Source organism: Rhinatrema bivittatum, chromosome 8 (genome assembly GCF_901001135.1).
Source record: "Rhinatrema bivittatum chromosome 8, aRhiBiv1.1, whole genome shotgun sequence".
Lineage (NCBI taxonomy): Eukaryota > Metazoa > Chordata > Amphibia > Gymnophiona > Rhinatrematidae > Rhinatrema > Rhinatrema bivittatum.
The window spans coordinates 193,815,567-193,836,516 of record NC_042622.1 but is presented as its reverse complement, the minus strand read 5'-3'; the positions used below and the strand labels follow the sequence as shown (position 1 = coordinate 193,836,516).

The window sequence follows — 20,950 nt, the reverse complement described above, 5'->3', positions numbered from 1 at the left end:
ACCCTTCAAACTTCCGACCTATCTCTAATCTCCCATTCCTAGCTAAACTTTTGGAAAGGGTGGTCAACATACAACTTACAGATCACTTGGAACACCACAACACCCTATTCCCATCACAATTTGGATTCCGTAAGCTCTTCAATATGGAAACCCTTTTAATATCCTTCACGGATACCCTACTCAAAGGACTCGACAAGGGCCAGTCATACATTCTAGCCATTCGACACAGTCAACCATAACATTCTAATAGATCGCCTCTCTGAATAGGTATTTCCGGAACTGCCCTCAACTGATTTAATCCTTCCTCAGTAATAGACTCTAAGGTCAAAATTGGCACCCATGAATCTAACCCCATTAACCTGACCCGGGGGGTCCCCCAAGGCTCCTCCTTCTCCCCTACACCCTTTATTTATTTAGAAGTTTTTATATACCGATAAACGTTGGGAACATCTCATCGGTTCACATTAAACAAAAGATCAGCAAACAAGCACTTTACAGTGAAACAGTGAACATGTGACAATACAGATATAAAATTGATCGATTTAAAATTAAAGGCATACAAGATATAGGAGAAGTAAGGAAAAAAAATTATATATATATATATATATATATAGATATATATATATATATATATAAAAACTATTTACAAGGAAGCCGTGGAGGGTCAGAGGTGGGAAAAGGTCTATTACATAAATATATAACTATTTACGAGGGAGCCGTGGATGTTTGAGGTGGGAAAAGGAGTCAAAAGGGGAGGTGTACTGATCGGAGTATGCTTGTTTGAAGAAGTATGTTTTTAGGTACTGTTTGAATTTTTTTGGGCAGGCTTCTTGACATAGGGAGGAGGGGAGATTGTTCCAGAGGGTGGGTGCAGCTAGGGATAGTGCCCGAGCTTTAGTGGAGCTGAGTTTAGAGTTCTTGGGAGATGGGATATGAAGTGTTACCCTGTGTTGCTGTCTTGTAGGTCTGTTACTGTTATGAAAGGTAAGGTGTTCCTCTAGCCAGTGCATATTTTGGTTGTAGAGGGCTTTGTGTGTGAGGGAGAGAGCTTTGAATGTTATTCTTGCAGGGACTGGGAGCCAGTGTAGATGTTTCAGTACATGGGTGATGTGGTCGCGTTTGTGAGTATTTGTTAGAATCCTGGCAGCAGCATTTTGGAGTAACTGAAGTGGTTGTAAAGTGCTTTTGGGTAGTCCCAGGAGCAGGGCGTTGCAGTAGTCGATTTTGGATAAGATGAAGGCCTGTAGAATGGTGCGGAAGTCACTGAAGTGTAGGAGTGGTTTAAGTTTTTTGAGTGAGTGAAGTTTGTAGTAGCCGGCTTTGATTGTGTTATTAATGTGTTTTTTGAAGGCGAAGTGATTATCTACAGTGAAGCCAAGGCTACGCACATGTTGGGAGGTGGCAGTGGTGGGGGAAGAATTGTTTAACTGTAGGGGTGGGGATATGCTTTGGGGTGTGATGAACAAGAGCTCGGTTTTGGCAGTGTTGAGTGCAAAGAAGTTGCTTGTCAGTAGGTTGTTAATGGTCGATAGGGTTGAGTTCCAGGTTTCTGTAGCTTTGTGAAGTATGTCTTTTATGGGTATGAGGATTTGCACATTGTCGGCATAGATGAAGTGTGGGAGGCCTAGCTTGGAAAGCATGTTACAGAGGGGGAGGAGATAAATGTTGAAAAGGGTGGAGGAGAGGGAAGAACCTTGGGGAACACCTTGTGCAAGAGGGATAGGTTTGGACGTGTAATTGCCTAATTGGACACTGTAATGCCTGTCTTGTAGGTAGGATTGAAACCATTGGAGGGCTGAGCCTGTAATGCCAATATCAGTGAGGCGTTCTAGTAGAATTTTGTGGTTTACGGTGTCAAAGACAGAAGAGATATCAAGGAGGATGAGGATATGTGATAGGCCTTTGTCAAGGCTTTTAAGGATGTAATCAGACAGCGAGACTAGTAAGGTCTCTGTGCTGTGATGTCGTCGGAAGCCGTATTGTAACTGCGATAGGATATTGTTTTCTTCAAGGTATTTGGTTAACTGACGATTAATGTCTACCTACTACCCCTGTGCCAACTCCTCGCCGAACTTGGTCTGATGCACTATATCTACGTGGATGATGTTCAAATACTCATCCCCATCACGGAATCCTTACCTAAAGCTCTCAAGACCTGGGACAACTGTTTCACCTCCATCAACCAACTCCTAACTAACCTTAACCTCACCCTAAACACTACAAAAACTGAGCTACTTCTCATCTCCCCAGGACACCACAACCTCCTTCCCTCTGATCAGCCATCTCCCTTTCCCCAGCACATCAGGGATTTAGGTGTCACCTTGGACAGCCATCTAAATTTAAAAAAATTGATCAACACCACCACCAAAGACTGCTTTTATAAACTGCAGGTCCTTAAGAAACTAAGACCTCTCCTCCATCACTATAACTTCTGAACCGTTCTTCAAGCCACCCTATTTAGCAAGATTGACTACTGCAACACCCTACTCCTAGGCCTTCCCGCAATTTCTATCAAACCTCTCCAAATGCTGCAAAACGCAGCTGCTAGAATCCTCACCAACTCTCATAGAATAGATCATATTACATCAATACTCAGAGATCTCCATTGGCTTCTAACTCCCTCCAGAATTCTTCATAAGACCCTCACTATTATCCACAAAACGCTACACAACCAGAATATTCAATGGCTTAACGACTCCCTGCATTATCACACTCCCAACAGACCAACCAGAGCGGCCACAATAAGGGATCCATGTCTATTCCCTCCCACAAATTCCCTCACCACATCTCCACTAAAGATTACGCCTTTTCCATAGCGGGTCCTACATTATGGAACTCAATGCCCCCCGAACTACACCAAGAACACTGTACAATAACCTTCAAAATAAAACTAAAAACTTGGCTATTTAAACTGGCATATGCATAACCACACCCCTCGCCTCCCTTTCCCAAAAAGCATCCACCCTTCTCCCCCCCTTCCAGTGAAACCCTGGACCCTAATCTATTCTAACTTTCAGTTAAATTTTTTTAGAATATAGTTTCTATACAGAATCTTGTAAATAGTTATTTATTCAATTGCCCTACTTAAGGTATATGGACTCTTTCTTTTCCTCTATTCTCCCATCTTGTTCCTTCACCTCCTTGTTACATGTAACTTTAATTTCCACTTTCTAAATTATGCTTATTAACCCCGTTATCTGTAAATCGATGTGATATGCAAATGAATGTCGGTATATAAAAGGTTTTAAATAAATAAATAAATAAATAAATAAAATATGTATAATGTGGTTAAATTCTTGCAACTATTTATGCCACATTTTGTGATGGTATTTCTATGAATTGTTTGTTACTTCACACACGAAATGTTTGGGCTCTGAAAGCCCCAGGATATAGGAGTTTTTACCTGTAAGCGAAGGAGGGTGTGTGGTATGGTGTAGTGGGGTATGTGCACAGTAGGGCGTGGGGTATGTGCACAGTAGGGCATGTGATGAAGATATTTGTATGCAGTAGTGTTATGTAGTGCTGTAAATGCTCAGCATTAATTAATCCTGCTTGATAATGTAGCTGAGCACTGTGTTAGTACTGTTTGTATCTTGCAATTTCTCGAATTCTGGGCATCAGTCCTATGAATGCATGCTGTGTGTTTAAGATAACCATCAGGTGTACAAAGTACGAGAGGGTGGAAAGGTGCAATTGCAAAAGAGGAAAAAAAGATTTAGAATGGGATCGTGTTAAATGAGCTCGGGGGGGGGGGGGGGGAGTTTAGGGTAGGCAAAAGTGGTTTCTGAATGACGAGAATCATGATCTCCCGAGGAGGAAACCAGCATGCTTCAAATATTTTTTGAAGCAACAAAGAACAGTTTACCTTTTTATGCTGAATATCTTCTTTTACAGCACCAGTTATTCAGGTTTTCTCCACTATATGCAGGCCAGAGACAAAAAAAAATTATAAAGGGAGGGGGGGTGCTAGTTCTAAAAAATCTTACCAAACTACTGCCCGAGGTGCCTTACTCACAGCTGCAGCTCTCTGCTATGTAAAATGCATTAAGGGTAATTAAACATTATATTCTCTCCCTCCAACAGGCAATAGATGGATTTTATAAAGACTTTACTGGCAGTCATATTGCACAGGTCCCCCCTCCTTCCTATTTCACTTGTGATACGGATCTTGAATTAGAGTTAATGATCTGACAAATCATTTGCTGCATCACCGTGTCCGGGTTCTCCATTACTCTTTAAAGATGATTGGTTTCAGGTCTGACTGGTTCACAGACCCAACAAATACCAACCAAACAAAAACTTGTTCTTGGTTTTTGATTAAAAAAAAAAAAAAGACTCTCTGCTCTGGCCTGTTCATTTACATGATTCCCCTTCCTGCCAGCAGCTAACTCAAGCTTCTCCAGCTGTGCCATCCAGGACAGGTTAAATTGCCTCGACTGGGCGGAAGCATCCGCTGGAGAGTCCATAAATCGGGTGAATTTTAAGCATAGCACAAAACGGCTTACACTCATCTTCCTTGCTAAAGACTTTCTTTCGTCTGATTTAAATTCATAAAATGGTCAATGGTTTTCTACGGGTATACAATGCTTTAAAAGGCAAGGGGCAGCCTGGTACAATGGGAAAGTGAATTCTTTTCACAGAGAAGGAAGGGCCTTGGTGCTGCCATGTTATTTCTGAATCATGTCCTGGACATCCTGAGGGTCCAGTTTTATCTCTGGGACCCCCACCCCCCCCCACCCCCGAGGCATTTATACAGGCAGAAGAGGAAATTTAATAATCTTATAATTATCATTGGAATCCCACAAAAATAATAATAATATTAATCCTATTTAATGATGGAGAACATTTCCCTGCACTTTTGCTTATGATGCATGCTGAAATGAAAAGCCTCTGGCCAGCAGATGAGCTTAGCATTTTGCCAGCCACTTATTTTTTTTCAGAGTCTCCTTTAAGCTGGGTAATCAAGCAACAGGAAAACATGGCGCGCAGCTGCATAATATTAAAAGCCCAAGACATAACGTGAGTACCACAGCCATGCTTGGCAGTCACCACTAATCACTTCGTTCATGAACTGATGGGCAAGTTCATCTGCAGAGCATTGTTTTATGGGATCCGTTACCTTTTCTAGCTAAAAAGCAAGGTTTATCGTTAGCTTTTGTTCCTGTGCTTGCAGGTGCTGTAGCTACCACTGATTAAAATGCGTGTGTGTCTGTAGATCTAGAGAAAAGCACACACACTTACAAATTCATGTCTGAATGTGAGGCTATCACATTGCTAGGTTTCAATTGTACATCAGCACTTTGGGAAGCATCTATCATCCCATGCTGAGATGGCTTCAATTGATCAGACGTTAGTCTCAGCTTTGTTTCCCCCTCCCAACAGTGCACATATCTAACATAAGCAAGCTCGACAGAGGACCAAAGAGCCGAAAGATGAAGACATCGTCATGTCAAGAAAACCACCGGTGAGGTTCTACCAGCCAGGGACCTTTTTTTTTTTTTTTTTTTTTGTAATTTACTGTTTATTAAAAGGGTAAAACAAGATAACAAACTGTACAACTTTGAGTTCCTATACAACAGCCTCGTAAGGCGACTATAACAGTCACATAATGAGTATGTTTTTCACGTATTATACAGTAAAAGTAACCCACCATGCCATACATATGGAACAACCAACATACTAAAGTCTCGAAAAGACACAAATACAGTCAAATATAATATTCACATATTAACCCTTTTGTTCCCCCCTCCCCCATTCCGCTTCATATTTATGTATTGTGAGTTTGAGACCATTGGTGAAAACGGCTCCAGCTATTATTGTATCTAACCAGGTTGTCCCTTCTCAGGGCCGTCAAATATTCCATATGAGAAATCCCCTTTAGGCGACTTAGTACCATAGAAAAAGAAGGTGCACAAGATGCCTTCCATTGCCTAGCTATTTCGCAGCCAGGGACCTTCACCAGCTCTGCCTGACATTTATTTTAGGATACCAAAGAGTGACAAGGCCCTTCCAGCACAACACTGGAAGTCACTAAACTATTTATTCCCTCCTAAACTAGGAGGACGAAGGGAGGAGGCAATCATTTGCTGCTAAAATACTTGGTTTCTGAAACTTCCTGCAAAACACAAGCTCGATGACTCTGTACATGATGGATAGCCTCCTTAGTTTACAGCTATCAACCAATGGAAAGGGGTTTTTTTTTTGGTAAATCTAAAGGATTTCATAGTTACTGAAAACTAAAAATGTTCTTACCCAGATGGATACAAATTTGATTTACTTACTAAGATGCTATGGCCAAGTTTTAACAATCTAGTGAATGTATTTTATTGTTTCTTCAGTACCGCACAACAGATACCAGATCTGGCCAGAGCGGTTCACAAATACAAAACCCAATTTTATCAAATCCTTATATTGAGCACCATTCATTTCTTGTGATTGATGGGTATTTTGGATTCTGTTTCCACTTAAGTTTGCCCTTTTTTTTTTTTTTTTTTTTATTGTTACGAAAGACCGACCAATTCACTTCTTAAGTAGATGAATTTGCTGCACCTGTTATAATGAACGTGGAATCCGTTCTACACAGTGCGTCTGAGATCCCTCTCTGTCCATGCCACCAAAACCCTAATCAGCTCTCTTCACCAGCTCCTGCTTAGGCTGCTGCAATCTGCTCCTCACGGCTCTGCCACTGCAGTCTGTTCAAAATTCAGCTGTGCGACCTCTCTCCTTCCAGTGTCCTTACAACCATTTAAATGCTGCACTGGCTCCCCATCCATTTCCGCATACATTTTCGGACTTCTTGTACTTGCCTACAAAGGCATTCGCTGTGCGGCTCCGAGTTACCTCTCCTCCCTTATCTGCGCCCCCTTCCAAACTTCGTTCATCTGGCAAGACGCGCTTATCTTTGTCCGTCTCCTCCACTGCTAAGTCCTGACTCCGTGCTTTCTCCCTTGCTGCTCTGGCTACCTGGAACAATGGATTTTCTCTTCCCGTATTCAAATCCTGCCTTAAAAAGATAAAACAAAATAAACTCACCTCTTCAAGGCCTCTTTTAAAATTTGAATCCTGATTCTCTCTAAACATGGCCTTCTTGACTGCTTTTTTTTCTAGATAAACAAAGCTCCCAGAACCTCTCTTTCTCTAGACTGTATGTCCTGACTAGATTATAAGCTCCATGGATCAGGGACTCTTACAAATTGTCTGTATAGCGCTGCATACTTCTTATACTGCTATAGAATTTAATACGCTTTGAAGTGCCCAAAAGTGGAATATAAAAATCTAAAAGTAAATAAATAAATACAATTCACAGGATGCATGAAAAAGCTACACAATCTCTTGAAGTAATGTTTTCATTTTATTTCACATATTTGGATGTAATGGGAGTTAAGTGGCTGTGGCGCTAGCGCCTGCTGACACAGAAAAAAGGTGCACATTACAATAAACCAGTAATTTATCCTCAATACAGGGGCGTTCTCGAAATGAAGGCAACATAACATATCAAATATCCCAGGACAGAATTTTGCTCCCAGAGCCGGAGGAGCGCTGCAGGGAAAGGAGTCGCCAAAGTCGCTCCATGGCAACACCTTATCACCAAACTGAGGTTCTACATCAGCCGAGCTCCAGAAGGAGCCGTGATGTGCAGCAGCTGGCCATAGATTTCAAAGAGTGACAAGGGGGGCTCCCAAAAGCCCCCTCCAGCTCACTGAACTATTTATTCCCTCCTAACTGGGGGGAGGAGGCAATAATTTGCTGCTAAAATACTTGCTTTCTGAAACATCCTGCAAAACACATGCTCATTTGCTGGTATTACAAATGAAAGTTCAACTTCTTACTAATGCGGATGTTGGGGAGATATCAGTTCCAGAGATGGTTTTCAAGGGCGATGATTCGGATGAACTGATCCAAATCACAGTGAATCTGTAAGATGTAGTAACCAGATTGACAAACTAAAGAGTAGCAAATCACCTGGACCAGATGGTATATACCCCAAGGTTCTGAAAGAACTAAAACATTAAATTTCATATCTATTAGTAAAAATATGTAACCTATCATTAAAATCATCCATTTTATCTGAAGACTGGCCAATGAAACCCTGATATGTAAAAAGGGCTCAGGAAACTATAGTCTGGTGACTTCAGTGACAGGAAAAATAGTGGAAACTATTCTAAAGAACAAAATCACACAGCATATAGAAAGACATGGTTTAATGGAACCATAGCCAGCATGGATTTACCCAAGGGAAGTCTTACCTCACAAATCTGCTTCATTTTTTTGAGGGGTTAATAAACATGTGGATAAAGGTGATCTGGTAGATGTGGTGTATTTGGATTTTCAGAAGGCGTTTGAGAAAATCCCTCATTAGAGGCTTCTAGGAAAGCTAAATCATGGGATAGGAGGCAAGGACCTTTCATGGATTGCAAACTGGTTAAGACAGGAAACAGAGAGCAGGATTAAATGGTCTGTTTATTCAGTGGAAAAAAAGTAAACAGTGGAGTGCCTAAGGAATCTGTACTTGGACCGGTGCTTTTCAATATATATATAAATGATCTGGGAAAGGGATATGACGAGTGAGGTGATCAAATTAGCAGATGACACAAAATTATTCAGAGTAGTTAAATCACATGCAGACTGTAATAAATTGCAAGAGCATCTTGTGAGACTGGAAGATTGGGCTTCCAAATGGCAGACAACATTTAATATGGACAAGTGCAAGGTGATACATATAGGGAAAAATAACTCTTGCTGTAGTTACACGATGTTACGTTCCATATTAGGAGCTACCACCCATGAAAAAGATCTAGGTGTCATAGTGGTTAATACATTGAAATCACCGGCTCAGTGTGCTGCAGCAGTCAAAAAAGCAAACAGAATGTTAGGGATTATTAGAAAGGGAATGATGACTAAAATGGAGAATGTTATAATGCCTCTATATCGCTCCATGGTGAGACCCCACCTTGAGTACTGTGTGCAATTTTGTTCGCCACATCTCAAAAAGAGAAGGGCGATCAAAATGATAAAGTTGATGGAACGGCTCCCCTATGAATAAAGGCTAAAGAGATTAGGGCTGTTCAGCTTGGAGAAGAGATGGCTGAAGGGGGCTATGATAGAAGTCTATACAATTATAAGACTAGAATGGGTAAATGTGGATAGGTTATTTACTCTTTCAGATAACAGAAGGACTAGGGTGCACTCGAAGTTTGCAAGTAGCACATTTAAAACAAATCTGAGAAAATTCTTTCACGCTCAATACACAATTAAGCTCTGGAATTCATTGCTGGAGGATGTGGTTAGTGCAGTTAGTGTAGCTGGATTTAATAAAGGTTTGGATACGTTCCTGGAGGTGAAGTCCATAAAACTACTATTAATCAAGTTAACTTGGGAGATAGCCACTGCTATTATTGGCATTAGGAGCATAGGATCTATTTAATGTTTGGATTTTTGCCAGGCACTTGTAACCTAGATTGGCCACTGGGCTGCTGGACTTGATGGACTCTTGGTCTGACCCAGTATGGCAACATCTTATGTTCTTAACTGTAGACCAACTGAAGCTGGTTCCAACTGAGTTGGAAACCTGCCCCCCCCCCAAAAAAAAATGGAGCATGAATAAATTGCCATATTAAAAAACATATTTATAAAGATGTTATCCTGAAAACACGCAAATGAACTGCATAGTTTTAAAATACACATACCTCACAATTTTAATATGAAATGTTATGCAAAAATGGAACAAACAAACAGATCAAACACTGTTCCACTACTGGCGATGAGGCCGGCAGCTTATACAAGCTCACTCCTCAAAAGGAATGCCATGCCAGCCCTTAAATGTGCGCCGCAATCGAGTACAGTTATCTTGCAAATCTGAGATCAACTAGGGGTCGTTCATAAATCTAACAGCATTTTTCATCTTTAATCTGTTTAATCATAGGTGTGAAACAGCACAATAAATGCATTTATCTCAGTATACATTCCAGCCACGCAATATGCTCCAGAACAAATCAGTTGACTTTGATCTGCAGTCATTTGCAGCTTTTCCTCCAAGCTTGCATAAATGACAACTCTTGGTTAACAACACAGTTTCACATTACCGCTTACACCGACTTAACCAACAGAAGGACTCCCTTCCCCTCTGGCAGGCCTACCCAAAAAAGTATGTCTGAGTAAGATGATGCATATTATATTTTATTTATCTAAAACACTTGTATGCCACATCAGATTTCCTAAGCAGATTACAATAAAAGTTTAATAAAAATAAAAACAAAAACATAAAATACAAATAAGAAAATCATTAAACAATATAAAGAATAGCTTGTAAGCCACTAATCACCTCAATTACCCATAGTAACATTTTCTATTGCCATTATATCACCTTTGATAGAAATTTCAATTTGTTATTTAACACTTTCTGCTGCTGTATTACTCACACTTCTAGGCCTAGGAAACAACATAGTTTTAATCAACTTTCTAAATCTAAGAAAGGATGTTTCTTTTTTTTTTATTTCTCCTGGTAGTGAATTCCACAATATTGGGCCTTGGATCAAAAAAGCCACTCATGAGATTTGTCAAGTCATACATGTTTGTAGGATGGAACATCTAATAATAATTGTGTACCTGATTGTAAAGGCCTAGATCAGTGGTTCTCAACCTTTTTTTGGCCAGGACAAACCTGACAGATGGTTCTCACATGTGTGACACACTGAACATGTGACCATCACCACGGCTAAATGTATATACATTCTGCATCCTCAGGAACCCCCCTCAGCCCCTAACAATGGGTGCAGAGCAGATCTAGGGCATTACCCATACAACTCACCATACAAAAAAAGATATTCTGGATCTGATGGCATCTCCATGAAAGCAAAATAAACTCTCTTTATTGGCAGGCACAATACCCCTCCTTATGAAAAGCCAGTAATTTACCACTAATGCATGTCCTATTGAGGAAACACAACAAATAAGATTGATACAAATGCCTACATGCTAGTAAAATACCTCACCTCAGTCATACACCCAGAACTGACCTTCACCAAGTACAGAAAGACCATAAATTATAAATATGGAAACAAACTGGAATGGAAAACCAAAACAGCCACTCTGCATGCAGTGAGAACCTGCAGAAATGGAAAGAGAAATATAGCACCCACCATAATAATGCACACAAACTAACCTGCACAAAGTTAAACTTGTATTATGGAACACACTCAAACAGTTGCAACCCTATCTATGAAAAGGCAACACTACAAATATTTAACCAAGCCCCAAACACTAATACACCTCCTATTAGGAAAACAGAGCAAGCCAAGCTGCGATCCCTACACAGAAATAATTGTAAAGCTTTACTAATAAATGTTACAAAACAGCTGATGAACAGAATAGAATCCAACAATTAAAAACTCATAAAAATTATTAAAAATTGTCCAAATATCAATAAAATATTTCAAAACAGCAGACACATCACATAATACCCAATAATTAAAATGGTAGTCAATCAAGAAAAATAAACTTAAAAAGCCACCTTTACTTACCCTCTCCAGCAACTCTCCTACTCCTTTCCCTTGCAGGCCATTAACACACACCAGAAGCAGCAGTGGCTGCTGAAGCTCTATCCACACAGTCCTCTTCCTTAGGGCCCACAACCAGTCACTCACACACAGTCTCTGTCTCACACAGACCAGTAACCTCCCTAACTAGTATCTCTTCCTCACACTGACACCAGTCACCTCGCTGATCAGTGTCTGTCTCTCATACACACACACCAGTCATCTTCCTGACCAGTCTGTCTCTCTCTCACAGAAAACGCATCACCTCTGACCAGTCTCTCTCTCAATCACACACATGCTCTCTCTTACATACAAGCTCTCAATCACACACAAATGCTCTTGCTTCCATTCTACCACAACCCACAAAGCTGCCACTCAAGCACCCAGGCATCCATTCTACCACACACATACACAAAGCTGCCACTCACGCATCCATTCTACCACACACACACATACACACACAAAGCTGCCACTCACGCATCCATTGTACCACACACACTCAAGCTTTCACTCATGCACCCAGGCACCCATTCTACCACACACACACACAAAGCTGCCACTCACGCATCCATTCTACCACACACACACACACACAAAGCTGCCACTCACGCATCCATTCTACCACACACACTCAAGCTTTCACTCATGCACCCAGGCACCCATTCTACCACAGGCACACACAAAGCTGCCACTCATACACACACAAGCTCACATGGAGTCTCTTCTCATTGTTTGGCCCAATAAGCCTGGCCTCTGCTTATCAGCCGCTGCCGGCCTAGCCTCCGGCGAGAGCGCACAGGGTCTCTCCGCTCTTCGGTCCCACCCCTGGGGAGAAGGGAAGCACAAGTGGGGCAGTGGAACACAGGGAGCTGTGACACACCTGCCGGTGCTTGGCGACAGAAGACCGGTTGAGAATCGCTAGCCTAGAGGGTTGATAGTGTTTCAAATCTGAGTTAAAGGCAGAGACACCATCCCATTAATACTCTTGAACACAAATAACAGAACTCTGAACTTGATGCGCCAAGTAATAGGAAACCAATGATATTGTCTTAGAACTGGAGAAATATGTTGGCGCATCAAGGTTTCAGAGATAATGCGGACAGCCGAATTTTGGACATTTTGAAGTGCCTGTAATGTGGCCTGGGGTAACCCAAGGAAAAGGACATTACAGTAATCAAGAGGGGTCATAACTAAATTATAGACTATATAGTCTTGAGATCTTTCTCATCAAGATATGGGTGAACTCTACGAATAATGAGAAATTACTTCTTTCCTGATAATTTCCTTTTCTTTAGGACAGTCAGATGAATGCAGGACAAGTGGGTTATACACCTCTACCAGCAGAAGGAGTCGGAGCAAACTCTCACCACAGTACATACACCCCTGCAGTGACATCGGCCTGCCATTATTCTCTTCAAAAGCAAACTGTGGACAGACTGGCAAAAAACTTGATTAAAAACAGATAACCATGTCAATACTCAGCCAACAGGAAGCACTGAGCTCAGACAAGAAACGTATTAACACTAATCTTGGGACTGGACTAACACTTACCGGTAATCCCTGTAATATATAGTCACACAAGAGGACCATAGTACAATCATTCAGCGGCCAAGGGAGGAAAGCTGGATTCATCTGACTGTCCTAAAGAAAGGGAAATTATCAGTAATTTCTCATTTTTTAGCATCCAGTCAGATGAATCCAGAACAATTGGGATGTACCCAAGCTACTCCCAAATAGGGCAGAAGGCTGCCCGCAGTCCTGTCAAAACCGCACGTGCAAAGGCCGCGTCCTCCCAGGCCTGCACATCCAGACGATAATATCTGGAAAAGGTGTGTAAGGAGGACCACATTGCAGCTCGGCAAATGTCAATGGAATACAGCAACATAACTTCCGCCCATGACACTGCCTGAACCCTAGTGGAATGAGCCCTAATCTGACTAGGTAATGGCTTGCCAGAATCAACGTATGCTGCCATGACTACCTCCTTAATCCAGCAGGTTATTGTAGCCCGTGAGGCCAGCTCTCCTTGTTTAGTACTGCTGTGAAGAACAGACATTCTGTTTTCTATAAAGGCTCAGTAACCTCCAGATACTGGATGATATGTCTCCTGACATCCAAGAGTCGCAACAGATGATACTCCCCTACATATCTTTCTCTATCCAGAGACAGCAAGGAGATGGACTGATTCAAATGAAATTTAGTGACCACCTTCGGTAAAACAGAACAAAAAGGATGCAGCTGTCAATCTGTTATGCTCTCCTCCTCCAGAGGGGAGGAGTTAGCAATCTGCTGTCACTCACCCCGCCAGGAGGGTGGAGTTAGCAAACTGTTCTGCTTTTCTCCTGAAAGGGGGAGGAGTAGCAATCTGTCATGATCTGCTCCACCAGAGGGGAGGAGTTAGCTATCTGTAGTGCTAACAAGAACGCACATGCGCCCTCGCCCACGGGACCACTTCCAGGGTTGCCGCCATTAAGCCAAGTACTTGCTGATAGGCCCGTACAGTCGGGCGCAGAGTGTTCAGTAACAGATGGAGCTGTGTCATCAACTTCTAAATGCTCATTTCCAGCAGGAAAACCTTGCTCTGCCTCGTGTCGAACCAGACCTCGAGGTATTCCAATGACTGAGCAGGATGAAGATTGCTCTTGGCCAGGTTCACCACCAGGCCAAGCTCCTGCTACAGGGAGATCACCTTGTGAGTCACTCTGCAGCTCTCTTCCAGTGACTTGGCTCGAATCAGCCAGACCTCCAAATATAGGTGTACGAGATTCCCATCTTTTCTCAATTCTGCAGCCACTACAACCATTACCTTGAAAAATGTCCTTTGGGCGGTAGCCAGACCAAAGGGCAGGGCCCGAAACTGATAATGGCATCTCAGAGCTGCCAACCGCAGAAACCACTGATGTTCTAGTCAGATGGGAATATGAAGATACGACTTGGACAGATCTAAAGAGGTCAGAAATTTCAACTGTACGGCCATTATTACCGAGCGTAATGTTTCCATGCAAAAATGCCTCACCCTCAGATGACAGTTGACACCTTTGAGATCCAGAATGGAACGAAAGGAGCCCTCCTTTTTGGGCACAATGAAATAAATGGAATATCGACCCATATTTTCTTGAGAAGTGGGCAGTGGAACCATTGCCATCAGAATGAGAAGCCTTGCCAATGTAGTTTCCACCACCTGCTTCTTCTGTGGTGAGTGGCAGGGAGACACCATGAACACATCCCGAGGAACACTGCGAAACTCCAGCGCATATCTTTCTCGTATCACTTCCAGGACCCATTGATCCGATGTGTTCTCGACCCATATCTGATAGAGAGAGAGAGGCGCGTCCCTATCTCCTGTTCCCAGGGATAGGTCGGCAAACCTTCATAGGGAAGTTCGGGAGGTTCCACTACCCAAACCCGCTCCTCTTCTTGGCTGTTGGGGATGAAAGGACTGAGACCTACCCAACGGTCGAGTTCTCTGAAGGGTCATTCCTCATTAGGGATGAAAAGCCTGGATCCTCTAGTATGAGCCTCTCTTGTTAAAAGAGTGTAGCGTCTGCTTCTTATCCTCTGGCAAACGAGGAATCAGAGATTCGCCCCACTTACTGGCCAGTTTTTCCAACTCACTCCCAAATAATAGCGAACCCTTAACAAGCAATTTGGTAATGTTAACCGCGGAGGTCGAAATAGCCAACCAATTTCTCAGCCATAACTGATACCTGGCCACTACTATGGAAGCCACTCCTCTGGCTGAAGAGCGGACCAAATCACAGTCCGCATCTACCAAAAAAATCAGCAATTGGCTCCATAACTGCCCTGGAGTTCACCCCAGAATTATCAACCTCCTGGGAGAGAAGCAAACAAGATCGAGCCACCAGGGAAAAACAAGAAGTGATCTGCAAAGGTCATTGCCACTGCATCAAATGTTTGCTTAAGGAGAGTCTCAATCCTTCTATCATGAGCATCCTTCAAGGCTGCTCCTCCTTCCACGAGAATAGTGGTCCGCTTGGAGACTGCACACAAGTGCATCTACCTTTGGAAAACGTATATGTTCTCTTGCCACTGGATCCAGAGGATACAGGCCTTCTAAAACCCAACCCCCTTTTAAATTAGCCTCTGGGGAGTGTCCTGCGGAACAGGACGAATGTCAGAATAGTGCATCGAGCCCAGAGACCAGGAAAAAAGGAGGAAGCCCTACGCTACAAAAGCCTCCTTTTACGTCTCTATAAATATATATATACACCTTACCTGGCTGAGTACAGAGATCATCTCCGGCTGCAGGGGGAGAGGGCATATACTATCACTGCTGCGTTCAGCTTTCAGCACCCTCTACCTTTCAGCTACTTAAGCAGCTAAGTCCACCCCAGCTGAAAAACCAGCTACCAGACCAAGGCACTCATCTGAGGGACCACAGAAATCACTTCAGAAATTCTCAGCTGAGGGAGGGACCTTTTGGTATCACCGCAGGAGAGTGGAGCAGATGTAATATCCTTAATTCTCCTTTTTCAAAATGAAGCAATCCCCAGTAGGGAGCTGCACATCCACCATCTGCTGGAGACGGAGAATACTGGCAGGGGTATATGTACTGTGATGTCATTTTACTCTATCACCCACTGGTTCTGGATTTATCTGACTAGACGCTAAGAAAGCTGTAATTTATAGTATGCATTACATACCAGTTGACCGATATATGGATGCAAAGATAAAGTTATATCCATAATTACTCCTAGATTCTTCACTTGATGTAGGATTGGAATAGAATTTCCATTAATATGAATATTTTTTTCAGGATTCCTTGCTAAGTGTAATATTTCAGTCTTTTTCATATTAAGAGTTAGCTTATTAATTTTCAGCTATTTATTAGCAGCAGAGATAGTAGTCTTGATCTTATCTAAAGCCTTGATCTTACCTAGGCCATGATTCCTTTACCCTGTGAAGAGAACAATAAACTCTTCACTGCAAGTAAAAAAAAAAAAAAAGAGGCTCAATAGAGGGACCTGGGTTCAAGTCCCAGCTGGGAGCTTCTGTTCCCCGGGGTGGCCACATGGAGGGAATTCCAGTGATTGCACCATGATAAACACCTAGCAGACATATTTAGGACCCACCACTGCAGGGCTCCGGAGAGAACCCTGGGGCATGATCTAATACCCCCTTCCCCCTCCCAGAAGCTGAGGACTGTTTCCTCACTGATCTAAGAGATTTGGGAGGGAGACATATAAAAACAGAGGGGGAAAACCCCCCCCCCCCCCCAGCAAATTGTGAATGGAGGAGCAAGGTGCCATATGCCAACAGAAGCCCTTTCCAAATGAGCTAGTAGCCCAAAGGAGCAGGAAGAAATGAACAGGGCTGCGCCCCCCACATAAAAGAAAATGAAAAGAAAATCAGACGTTCCAGCAAATTACCAAAATGTTAGTCTTTCAGATGGACCTAGTATATGAACACTTTTTGAATGTGATAAGATACTAATAAACCCAATCTGTGCATGGTCTGGAGTGCTTCTTTATTTTATACTGGTCTCACAATGTCAGTGGTAAGCAATTAAAAAATATATATTATCTTACTGCATAATTCTCTTTCATAAATATCAAATGACAAATAAAGGAACGGTTCTATATTTTGGCCCCTGACCTTAAGAAGCACCTTAAAACAGGGACTGAATGCATCAATGAACAGATCTTTTAGAAGTATTTTACCTCCAAAACAGAAACTACTTAAAAAAAACCGGAGGATGGAAGCACTCTCCTTCCAGAAGGCATTCTGCTTCTCCAAAATCTAGGTTACAGAAAATCAGAACGCTTTCAGATTCGGCTACATTATTCAAACTTTTACAGCTTACACGATTTACTGAACTCGTGGCCATAAACGGAGTGGTTCCTGTAACCCGCCTGGATGGCTGAAGCGACATCTGTGCTCCTCTTTGTATAATCGAAAAAACTTACGGCGTTCACCAAGGCTCACAGTCCCTCCCGTTCCTCATGCCAATGCATCACATCTAGACTGAAAAGGGAAAGGGGGGGGGGTGGCAAATACACAGAAAACAAAAGCGAGCCCCAAACTAACAGCTAAAGGGCAGAGAAGATCTTGCAGAAATAAAACGCAGATGCTATGGTTTTGCAGCCTTAAAGTCTCGGAGAATAATGTACAAAAGAACATCCTTTCGATGCCACAAACGTCAAGGAAACGTTCCACCTATGCACACACACACATAGATGGATAGAGCTATATGGAATCCAGTAGATGGAATAATTCCTTGCTAGAGAAAAGAGAGAAACATAAAATAAAAATAAGAGAAATTAAAGAATCAAGAAGATACAGAGAGAGAGAGACACACACACACAGGAAAGGCAAGAAGGCAAAATAAAGACTAAAGAAAAAAATAAAAGAGCTAGATAGAAAAAGAAGAGAAATTAAGGCTGGAAATACAGAACACAAGGAAAAGAACAGGAGAACAACGACAACAAAAGAGAGAGAAAACAAGTAAATAAAAAGAGGATACAATTCCCCAAATCCATGGAGAACAGAGAAGGGAAAAGATTAAAAAAAAAAAAGAGGGGAGGGGGGGAAGGAAGGAATCCGGAGCTGGAAGGGGACCCAGAGGCGAGCCCCGGCTGCCCTACCTGGGAGGGGAGAGGGCAGCAGGGTCCTCAGGGGAGCCCCCTGCCTCGCTGCTGCCCGGCGCCCCGCATGTCAGCGGCCCTCGGCGGGCTGCGGCCGCCCCCGCCCGGCCGCCCCAGCGCTGCTGCAGTTGCCGCTGCTCCTCAGTCCGTGCGTCCTTCCTCCGAGCCCCTCCGCTTGTAGAGGCGGAGGACAGGACGGCGCGGCGGCGGCGGCTGCTCCTGCTGCCATGGAAATGCCAGAGGCCCGCGCCCATTGGCTGCCCGGAATTCGGATGTCTCCAGCCCCCTGATTAGTCGGCCGTCCTAGAGGCGGGGCCGGCCTCGGTATTCAGAGGCTTCGAGTTATCTTTTTCTTTTTTTTTTTCCGTGGTTGTTGTTTGCTTTGTTCTCCTCCTTCCGAGCGCTGCGCTTTCCGAGCGCCTCCGGTGGTGAAGATCTGCTGCGGCTTCTTTTTTGTTGGCCGGGAATTTTTCCTGGATAGTACTTGCAAGGTTTTCCAGCTGCCAAAAAATGTGCAAAACAAAGACTCGGAGGAAAATAGGTCCCTGCTATGGCCTTTTAGAGGTGTGCAACCAGACATTTTTTTTCATTGCATGTGTTGTTTTGATGCGCACTAAAATTAATGCACACTAATCAAAACGAAACAAAAACAAAAGAACAACACATTCCTATTAATTATCTATTTTATTTGTTTAAACTGCTAAAAGAATAATTTGAGAAACGATGTTGGCGGATTGGGACCACTTCTGGTCCATGTATTGCACCCCTTTGCATCTGCCCACCGATCTCTGCTCTTCTCTCTCCCTTTCCTCTACCATTAAGATCCCTTTCAGGGCAATTTCCATAACTTTTCCCAGCTATTTACCATAAAAAGGACACTTAAAATTGCTCCCGTTTTCCTGCAGATGAAAGTACTCGTTGGCTGCTGCATAAATACGGGTGTAGTGAGGTCAGAGGAGGGGAGGGTACTAAGTGCCCACTGTGTATTGCCTGCCTGATTTTCAAGAGGAAACCCTGGAGGGAGAGAAGGATTTCGTTTTGAAAATTAGTTTGCCGGTACAATATACCCATGAGCCTTCCAACCTCATGTCATGATCCGCTATGCTGGTGGGAGGAGCAATCAGATAGGGGTGTCAATCTGATGTAAAACGGATTTAGCAATCTGTTGTTATAGACTGCCGGAGATAGTAGTAAGTGGATCCTTGGGCCTGTGGCAGATGACCACGCCCCGGGGGGAAGATCCCGAGAGGGACTACCGGCTAGGCTTAGAGCAGGGGTCAGGAACCTTTTTGGCTGAGAGAGCCATAAACGCCAGATATTTTAAAATGTAATTCCATGAGAGCCATACAATATGTTTAAAACTAAATACAAGTAAATGTGTGCATTTTATGTAAGATCACACTTTTAAAGTACAATAAGTCTCTGAAAATATTACACCAGGCCTTAAGACACCAATACATCTCCTATTAGGAAAACGGACCAAGTCAGGCTGCTATAGAGTCCTACACAGAAACTACACGCCAGCAGAAAACCTCACCTGAATCACGTGCTGTCCCTCACCTAACATAGAATAAAGAGACCAAAACACATAACAAGAAGCATGCAGAAAAAACTGAATTGGAAACTGCAACAAGCCAGAGTCTCTGTATGCAGTGTAACAAAGGAAAAAAGAAACATCACCCATCCTTATAAAACAAATCAAGAAATATAAAATCATCAGCAGTAAAACTGTACTAACAAAAAGAACATATTTCGAAACAGCTGATGAGTGGAATATCCAATAATTAAAAACTCATATAAAACATTTCCAGATACCAACAAAATATTTCAAAATAGCAGACACAAAGACCCAGTAATGAAAAATAAGGATACAAAAATTGTTTTGCTCTGCATACCTGGGAACGTTTGATATCAGGTGTCCTGAGATTGTTCTGAATTAGCAGGAGGTGGGGTGGTTTGCTTGGAACTTTCTCCTCTCTCAGTCACATACCAGTGCTCTCTCTCACACTGGCTCTCAATGACACACCTATACACACATGCTCTCAGTACTCACATATACCCATGTTTTTTCTCTTTCACTTATATAGGCTCTTAATTACGCATTTACACACATGCTGTCTATCTTTTCACGCTTACACACACACACAGGCTTTCAATCACATAAATACATGCTGTCTTTTTCTCTCACACACAGACTCTCATTCACATGCTTACAAACATGTCCTCTCTTTCTCTTTTACACACAGGCTCTCAATCACATACTCACATGCTCCCTCACCTAAATCAGCTCTCAATCACACACAGACACACATGGTCTCTCTCTCTCATTTAAACACAGGCTCTCAATCACATACTCACATGCTCCATCACCTAAACCAGTTCTCAATCACACACAGACACACATGATCTCTCTCTTACTTATACACACAGGCTCTTAATCATACATACACATGATTTCTCCCACACACAAAGGATCTCAATCATACACACATACTCTTTCACACAAACAGGTTTTCAATCACAAACTTACACATACAGGTTCCCAACGGTAAACTTACATTCATGCTCTCTCTCTCTCTCTCTCACAGGCAGGCTCTCAATCACAGACATACTCTCTCACATGTACAGGCTCACACACACACACACACACACACACACAGGGCCCCCCCCCCCCCCCCCGCGGCCCGGAAGAGGAAGTGGAGAGTATCGGGTGCGTGCGCGGCAAGAAGAGGCCATGCTAGTGCGCTCGGCATCGGCCCGAAGAAAAGAAGACTGCAGCGCGGCTTGGAGGAAAATGAAGAGCTTCAACCG

General features: G+C 42.9%; 1 protein-coding gene across 4 annotated transcripts in view; it reads right to left on the bottom strand.

The window, feature by feature from the left end:
* TPST1 (tyrosylprotein sulfotransferase 1) overlaps window positions 1–18,385 on the bottom strand; it is a 134,331-nt gene extending 115,946 nt beyond the window's left edge. For 3 of the 4 annotated variants that reach the window (XM_029612301.1, XM_029612304.1, XM_029612303.1), the window contains exon 1: window positions 18,140–18,385. The gene's annotated coding sequence lies outside the window, so the exon portion shown is untranslated. The remainder of the gene's footprint in view (window positions 1–18,139) is intronic. The other variant, XM_029612302.1, reaches the window with a different exon arrangement.
* Between the last annotated feature and the right edge of the window lie 2,565 nt (window positions 18,386–20,950).